We start from the raw sequence: 8,644 nt of genomic DNA on the forward strand, positions 1-8,644 counted from the left end.
GGTCAAAAATTTCTCCAGAAAAAAATTCATTCAAAAAAGTACCGAAAAAATCGCAGGTTTTTCTTCTTCAAGACACAAAATCCGTGAATACGATTTCTTATTGAAAATTGAATTTTAACAGTTTTTTGAATGAATATCGTTACATTGCTTGAATTAAAGCAAAAAGTATAAAAATAATGGTTTCAGTGAACATGTTTGAAAATAGTGAAGAAATACTCAAAGTATGCTTCTTTGGCCGTGAAACGTCGATTTTGAAAATGTTATCAAAAATCGAGGTAAATTTTTAATTATTGTTCAATCGAGATGAAATCACTCTCAATGAGTGTTTTATAGGGAATTAAGCTGAATTCGGTCAAAAATTTCTCCAGAAAAAAATTCATTCAAAAAAGTACCGAAAAAATCGCAGGTTTTTCTTCTTCAAGACACAAAATCCGTGAATACGATTTCTTATTGAAAATTGAATTTTAACAGTTTTTTGAATGAATATCGTTACATTTCTTGAATTAAAGCAAAAAGTATAAAAATAATGGTTTCAATGAATATATTTGAAAATAGTGAAGAAATACTCAAAGTATGCTTCTTTGGCCGTGAAACGTCGATTTTGAAAATGTTATTAAAAATCGAGGTAAATTTTTAATTATTGTTCAAACGAGATGAAATCACTTTCAATGAGTGTTTTATAGGCAATTAAGCTGAATTCGGTCAAACATTTCTCCAGAAAAAAATGCATTCAAAAGTGTACCGAAAAAATCGCATGTTTTTTTTCTTCAAGATACAAAATCCGTGACAACGATTTCTTATTTAAAATTGAATTTTAACAGTTTGTTGAATGAATATCGTTACATTTGCTTGAATTAACGCAAAAATTACAAAAATAATGGTTTCAGTGGTTATATTTGAAAACAGTGAACAAATACTCAAAATGTTTTTCTTAGGCCGAGTTACGTCGATTTTGAAAATGTTATTAAAAATCGAGGTACATTTTTATTTATTGTTCAATCGAGATGAAATCACTTTCAATGAGTGTTTTATAGGGAACTAAGCTGAATTCGGTCAAAAATTTCTCCAGAAAAAAATGCATTCAAAAAAGTACCGAAAAAATCGCATGTTTTTCTTCTTCAAGATACAAAATCCGTGACAACGATTTCTTATTTAAAATTGAATTTTAACAGTTTGTTGAATGAATATCGTTACATTTGCTTGAATTAACGCAAAAATTACAAAAATAATGGTTTCAGTGGTTATATTTGAAAACAGTGAACAAATACTCAAAATGTTTTTCTTAGGCCGAGTTACGTCGATTTTGAAAATGTTATTAAAAATCGAGGTACATTTTTATTTATTGTTCAATCGAGATGAAATCACTTTCAATGAGTGTTTTATAGGGAATTAAGCTGAATTCGGTCAAAAATTTCTCCAGAAAAAAATGCATTCAAAAAAGTACCGAAAAAATCGCATGTTTTTCTTCTTCAAGATACAAAATCCGTGACAACGATTTCTTATTGAAAAATTGAATTTTAACAGTTTTTTGAATAAATATCGTTACATTTGCTTGAATTAAAGCAAAAAGTATAAAAATAATGGTTTCAGTGAACATATTTGAAAATAGTGAAGAAATACTCAAAGTAAGCTTCTTTGGCCGTGAAACGTCGATTTTGAAAATGTTATTAAAAATCGAGGTAAATTTTTAATTATAGTTCAATCGAGATGAAATCACTTTCAATGAGTGTTTTATAGGGAATTAAGCTGAATTCGGTCAAACATTTCTCCAGAAAAAAATGCATTCAAAAAAGTACCGAAAAAATCGCATGTTTTTCTTCTTCAAGATACAAAATCCGTGACAACGATTTCTTATTGAAAAATTTAATTTTAACAGTTTTTTGATTGAATATCGTTACATTTGCTTGAATTAAAGCAAAAAGTATGAAAATAATGGTTTCAGTGAACATATTTGAAAATAGTGAAGAAATACTCAAAGTAAGCTTCTTTGGCCGTGAAACGTCGATTTTGAAAATGTTATTAAAAATCGAGGTAAATTTTTAATTATTGTTCAATCGAGATGAAATCACTTTCAAAGAGTGTTTTATAGGGAATTAAGCTGAATTCGGTCAAAAATTTCTCCAGAAAAAAATGCATTCAAAAAAATACCGAAAAAATCGCATGTTTTTCTTCTTCAAGATACAAAATCCGTGACAACGATTTCTTATTGAAAAATTGAATTTTAACAGTTTTTTGAATGAATATCGTTACATTTGCTTGAATTATAGCAAAAAGTATAAAAATAATGGTTTCAGTGAATATATTTGTAAATAGTGAACAAATACTCAAAATGTTTTTCTTAGGCCGAGTTACGTCGATTTTGAAAATGTTATTAAAAATCGAGGTATATTTTTATTTATTGTTCAATCGAGATGAAATCACTTTTATTGAGTGTTTTATAGGGAATTAAGCTGAATTCGGTCAAAAATTTCTCCAGAAAAAAATGCATTCAAAAAAGTACCGAAAAAATCGCATGTTTTTCTTCTTCAAGATACAAAATCCGTGACAACGATTTCTTATTGAAAAATTGAATTTTAACAGTTTTTTGAATGAATGTCGTTACATTTGCTTGAATTAAAGCAAAAAGTATAAAAATAATGGTTTCAGTGAATATATTTGTAAATAGTGAACAAATACTCAAAATGTTTTTCTAAGGCCGAGTTACGTCGATTTTGAAAATGTAATTAAAAATCGAGGTACATTTTTATTTATTGTTCAATCGAGATGAAATCACTTTCAATGAGTGTTTTATAGGGAATTGAGCTGAATTCGGTCAAAAATTTCTCCAGAAAAAAATTCATTCAAAAAAGTACCGAAAAAATCGCAGGTTTTTCTTCTTCAAGACACAAAATCCGTGAATACGATTTCTTATTGAAAATTGAATTTTAACAGTTTTTTGAATGAATATCGTTACATTGCTTGAATTAAAGCAAAAAGTATAAAAATAATGGTTTCAGTGAACATGTTTGAAAATAGTGAAGAAATACTCAAAGTATGCTTCTTTGGCCGTGAAACGTCGATTTTGAAAATGTTATCAAAAATCGAGGTAAATTTTTAATTATTGTTCAATCGAGATGAAATCACTCTCAATGAGTGTTTTATAGGGAATTAAGCTGAATTCGGTCAAACATTTCTCCAGAAAAAAATTCATTCAAAAAAGTACCGAAAAAATCGCAGGTTTTTCTTCTTCAAGACACAAAATCCGTGAATACGATTTCTTATTGAAAATTGAATTTTAACAGTTTTTTGAATGAATATCGTTACATTTCTTGAATTAAAGCAAAAAGTATAAAAATAATGGTTTCAATGAATATATTTGAAAATAGTGAAGAAATACTCAAAGTATGCTTCTTTGGCCGTGAAACGTCGATTTTGAAAATGTTATTAAAAATCGAGGTAAATTTTTAATTATTGTTCAAACGAGATGAAATCACTTTCAATGAGTGTTTTATAGGCAATTAAGCTGAATTCGGTCAAACATTTCTCCAGAAAAAAATGCATTCAAAAGTGTACCGAAAAAATCGCATGTTTTTTTTCTTCAAGATACAAAATCCGTGACAACGATTTCTTATTTAAAATTGAATTTTAACAGTTTGTTGAATGAATATCGTTACATTTGCTTGAATTAACGCAAAAATTACAAAAATAATGGTTTCAGTGGTTATATTTGAAAACAGTGAACAAATACTCAAAATGTTTTTCTTAGGCCGAGTTACGTCGATTTTGAAAATGTTATTAAAAATCGAGGTACATTTTTATTTATTGTTCAATCGAGATGAAATCACTTTCAATGAGTGTTTTATAGGGAACTAAGCTGAATTCGGTCAAAAATTTCTCCAGAAAAAAATGCATTCAAAAAAGTACCGAAAAAATCGCATGTTTTTCTTCTTCAAGATACAAAATCCGTGACAACGATTTCTTATTTAAAATTGAATTTTAACAGTTTGTTGAATGAATATCGTTACATTTGCTTGAATTAACGCAAAAATTACAAAAATAATGGTTTCAGTGGTTATATTTGAAAACAGTGAACAAATACTCAAAATGTTTTTCTTAGGCCGAGTTACGTCGATTTTGAAAATGTTATTAAAAATCGAGGTACATTTTTATTTATTGTTCAATCGAGATGAAATCACTTTCAATGAGTGTTTTATAGGGAATTAAGCTGAATTCGGTCAAAAATTTCTCCAGAAAAAAATGCATTCAAAAAAGTACCGAAAAAATCGCATGTTTTTCTTCTTCAAGATACAAAATCCGTGACAACGATTTCTTATTGAAAAATTGAATTTTAACAGTTTTTTGAATAAATATCGTTACATTTGCTTGAATTAAAGCAAAAAGTATAAAAATAATGGTTTCAGTGAACATATTTGAAAATAGTGAAGAAATACTCAAAGTAAGCTTCTTTGGCCGTGAAACGTCGATTTTGAAAATGTTATTAAAAATCGAGGTAAATTTTTAATTATTGTTCAATCGAGATGAAATCACTTTCAATGAGTGTTTTATAGGGAATTAAGCTGAATTCGGTCAAACATTTCTCCAGAAAAAAATGCATTCAAAAAAGTACCGAAAAAATCGCATGTTTTTCTTCTTCAAGATACAAAATCCGTGACAACGATTTCTTATTGAAAAATTTAATTTTAACAGTTTTTTGATTGAATATCGTTACATTTGCTTGAATTAAAGCAAAAAGTATGAAAATAATGGTTTCAGTGAACATATTTGAAAATAGTGAAGAAATACTCAAAGTAAGCTTCTTTGGCCGTGAAACGTCGATTTTGAAAATGTTATTAAAAATCGAGGTAAATTTTTAATTATTGTTCAATCGAGATGAAATCACTTTCAAAGAGTGTTTTATAGGGAATTAAGCTGAATTCGGTCAAAAATTTCTCCAGAAAAAAATGCATTCAAAAAAGTACCGAAAAAATCGCATGTTTTTCTTCTTCAAGATACAAAATCCGTGACAACGATTTCTTATTGAAAAATTGAATTTTAACAGTTTTTTGAATGAATATCGTTACATTTGCTTGAATTATAGCAAAAAGTATAAAAATAATGGTTTCAGTGAATATATTTGTAAATAGTGAACAAATACTCAAAATGTTTTTCTTAGGCCGAGTTACGTCGATTTTGAAAATGTTATTAAAAATCGAGGTATATTTTTATTTATTGTTCAATCGAGATGAAATCACTTTTATTGAGTGTTTTATAGGGAATTAAGCTGAATTCGGTCAAAAATTTCTCCAGAAAAAAATGCATTCAAAAAAGTACCGAAAAAATCGCATGTTTTTCTTCTTCAAGATACAAAATCCGTGACAACGATTTCTTATTGAAAAATTGAATTTTAACAGTTTTTTGAATGAATATCGTTACATTTGCTTGAATTAAAGCAAAAAGTATAAAAATAATGGTTTCAGTGAATATATTTGTAAATAGTGAACAAATACTCAAAATGTTTTTCTAAGGCCGAGTTACGTCGATTTTGAAAATGTAATTAAAAATCGAGGTATATTTCTATATATTGTTCAATCGAGATGAAATCACTTTTATTGAGTGTTTTATAGGGAATTAAGCTGAATTCGGTCAAAAATTTCTACAGAAAAAAATGCATTCAAAAAAGTACCGAAAAAATCGCATGTTTTTTTTCTTCAAGATACAAAATCCGTGACAACGATTTCTTATTTAAAATTGAATTTTAACAGTTTTTTGATTGAATATCGTTACATTTGCTTGAATTAAAGCAAAAAGAATAAAAATAATGGTTTCAGTGAATATATTTGTAAATAGTGAACAAATACTCAAAATGTTGTTCTTAGGCCGAGTTACGTCGATTTTGAAAATGTAATTAAAAATCGAGGTATATTTTTATATATTGTTCAATCGAGATGAAATCACTTTTATTGAGTGTTTTATAGGGAATTAAGCTGAATTCGGTCAAAAATTTCTACAGAAAAAAATGCATTCAAAAAAGTAATGAAAAAATCGCATGTTTTTTTTCTTCAAGATACAAAATCCGTGACAACGATTTCTTATTTAAAATTGAATTTTAACAGTTTGTTGAATGAATATCGTTACATTTGCTTGCGTTAAAGCAAAAAGTATAAAAATAATGGTTTCAGTGGTTATTTTTGAAAATAGTGAATAAATACTCAAAATATGCTTCTTTGGCCGTGAAACGTCGATTTTGAAAATGTTATTAAAAATCGAGGTACATTTTTATTTATTGTTCAATCGAGATGAAATCACTTTTAATGAGTGTTTTATAGGGAATTAAGCTGAATTCGGTCAAAACTTTCTCCTGAAAAAAATGCATTCAAAAAAGTACCGAAAAAATCGCATGTTTTTCTTCTTCAAGATACAAAATCCGTGACAACGATTTCTTATTGAAAAATTTAATTTTAACAGTTTTTTGATTGAATATCGTTACATTTGCTTGAATTAAAGCAAAAAGTATAAAAATAATGGTTTCAGTGAACATATTTGAAAATAGTGAAGAAATACTCAAAGTAAGCTTCTTTGGCCGTGAAACGTCGATTTTGAAAATGTTATTAAAAATCGAGGTAAATTTTTAATTATTGTTCAATCGAGATGAAATCACTTTCAATGAGTGTTTTATAGGGAATTAAGCTGAATTCGGTCAAACATTTCTCCAGAAAAAAATGCATTCAAAAAAGTACCGAAAAAATCGCATGTTTTTCTTCTTCAAGATACAAAATCCGTGACAACGATTTCTTATTTAAAATTGAAATTTAACAGTTTGTTGAATGAATATCGTTACATTTGCTTGAATTAACGCAAAAATTACAAAAATAATGGTTTCAGTGGTTATTTTTGAAAACAGTGAACAAATACTCAAAATGTTTTTCTTAGGCCGAGTTACGTCGATTTTGAAAATGTTATTAAAAATCGAGGTACATTTTTATTTATTGTTCAATCGAGATGAAATCACTTTTAATGAGTGTTTTATAGGGAATTAAGCTGAATTCGGTCAAAACTTTCTCCTGAAAAAAATGCATTCAAAAAAGTACCGAAAAAATCGCATGTTTTTCTTCTTCAAGATACAAAATCCGTGACAACGATTTCTTATTGAAAAATTTAATTTTAACAGTTTTTTGATTGAATATCGTTACATTTGCTTGAATTAAAGCAAAAAGTATAAAAATAATGGTTTCAGTGAACATATTTGAAAATAGTGAAGAAATACTCAAAGTAAGCTTCTTTGGCCGTGAAACGTCGATTTTGAAAATGTTATTAAAAATCGAGGTAAATTTTTAATTATTGTTCAATCGAGATGAAATCACTTTCAATGAGTGTTTTATAGGGAATTAAGCTGAATTCGGTCAAACATTTCTCCAGAAAAAAATGCATTCAAAAAAGTACCGAAAAAATCGCATGTTTTTCTTCTTCAAGATACAAAATCCGTGACAACGATTTCTTATTTAAAATTGAAATTTAACAGTTTGTTGAATGAATATCGTTACATTTGCTTGAATTAACGCAAAAATTACAAAAATAATGGTTTCAGTGGTTATTTTTGAAAACAGTGAACAAATACTCAAAATGTTTTTCTTAGGCCGAGTTACGTCGATTTTGAAAATGTTATTAAAAATCGAGGTACATTTTTATTTATTGTTCAATCGAGATGAAATCACTTTTAATGAGTGTTTTATAGGGAATTAAGCTGAATTCGGTCAAAACTTTCTCCTGAAAAAAATGCATTCAAAAAAGTACCGAAAAAATCGCATGTTTTTCTTCTTCAAGATACAAAATCCGTGACAACGATTTCTTATTGAAAAATTTAATTTTAACAGTTTTTTGATTGAATATCGTTACATTTGCTTGAATTAAAGCAAAAAGTATAAAAATAATGGTTTCAGTGAACATATTTGAAAATAGTGAAGAAATACTCAAAGTAAGCTTCTTTGGCCGTGAAACGTCGATTTTGAAAATGTTATTAAAAATCGATGTAAATTTTTAATTATTGTTCAATCGAGATGAAATCACTTTCAATGAGTGTTTTATAGGGAATTAAGCTGAATTCGGTCAAACATTTCTCCAGAAAAAAATGCATTCAAAAAAGTACCGAAAAAATCGCATGTTTTTATTCTTCAAGATACAAAATCCGTGACAACGATTTCTTATTTAAAATTGAAATTTAACAGTTTGTTGAATGAATATCGTTACATTTGCTTGAATTAACGCAAAAATTACAAAAATAATGGTTTCAGTGGTTATTTTTGAAAACAGTGAACAAATACTCAAAATGTTTTTCTTAGGCCGAGTTACGTCGATTTTGAAAATGTTATTAAAAATCGAGGTACATTTTTATTTATTGTTCAATCGAGATGAAATCACTTTCAAAGAGTGTTTTATAGGGAATTAAGCTGAATTCGGTCAAAAATTTCTCCAGAAAAAAATGCATTCAAAAAAGTACCGAAAAAATCGCATGTTTTTCTTTTTCAAGATACAAAATCCGTGACAACGATTTCTTATTGAAAAATTGAATTTTAACAGTTTTTTGAATGAATATCGTTACATTTGCTTGAATTATAGCAAAAAGTATAAAAATAATGGTTTCAGTGAATATATTTGTAAATAGTGAACA

Source organism: Phalangium opilio, unplaced genomic scaffold, assembly GCF_054372755.1.
Source record: "Phalangium opilio isolate 3A_F unplaced genomic scaffold, DU_Popi_V2 ptg001170l_1, whole genome shotgun sequence".
Classification (NCBI taxonomy): domain Eukaryota; kingdom Metazoa; phylum Arthropoda; class Arachnida; order Opiliones; family Phalangiidae; genus Phalangium; species Phalangium opilio.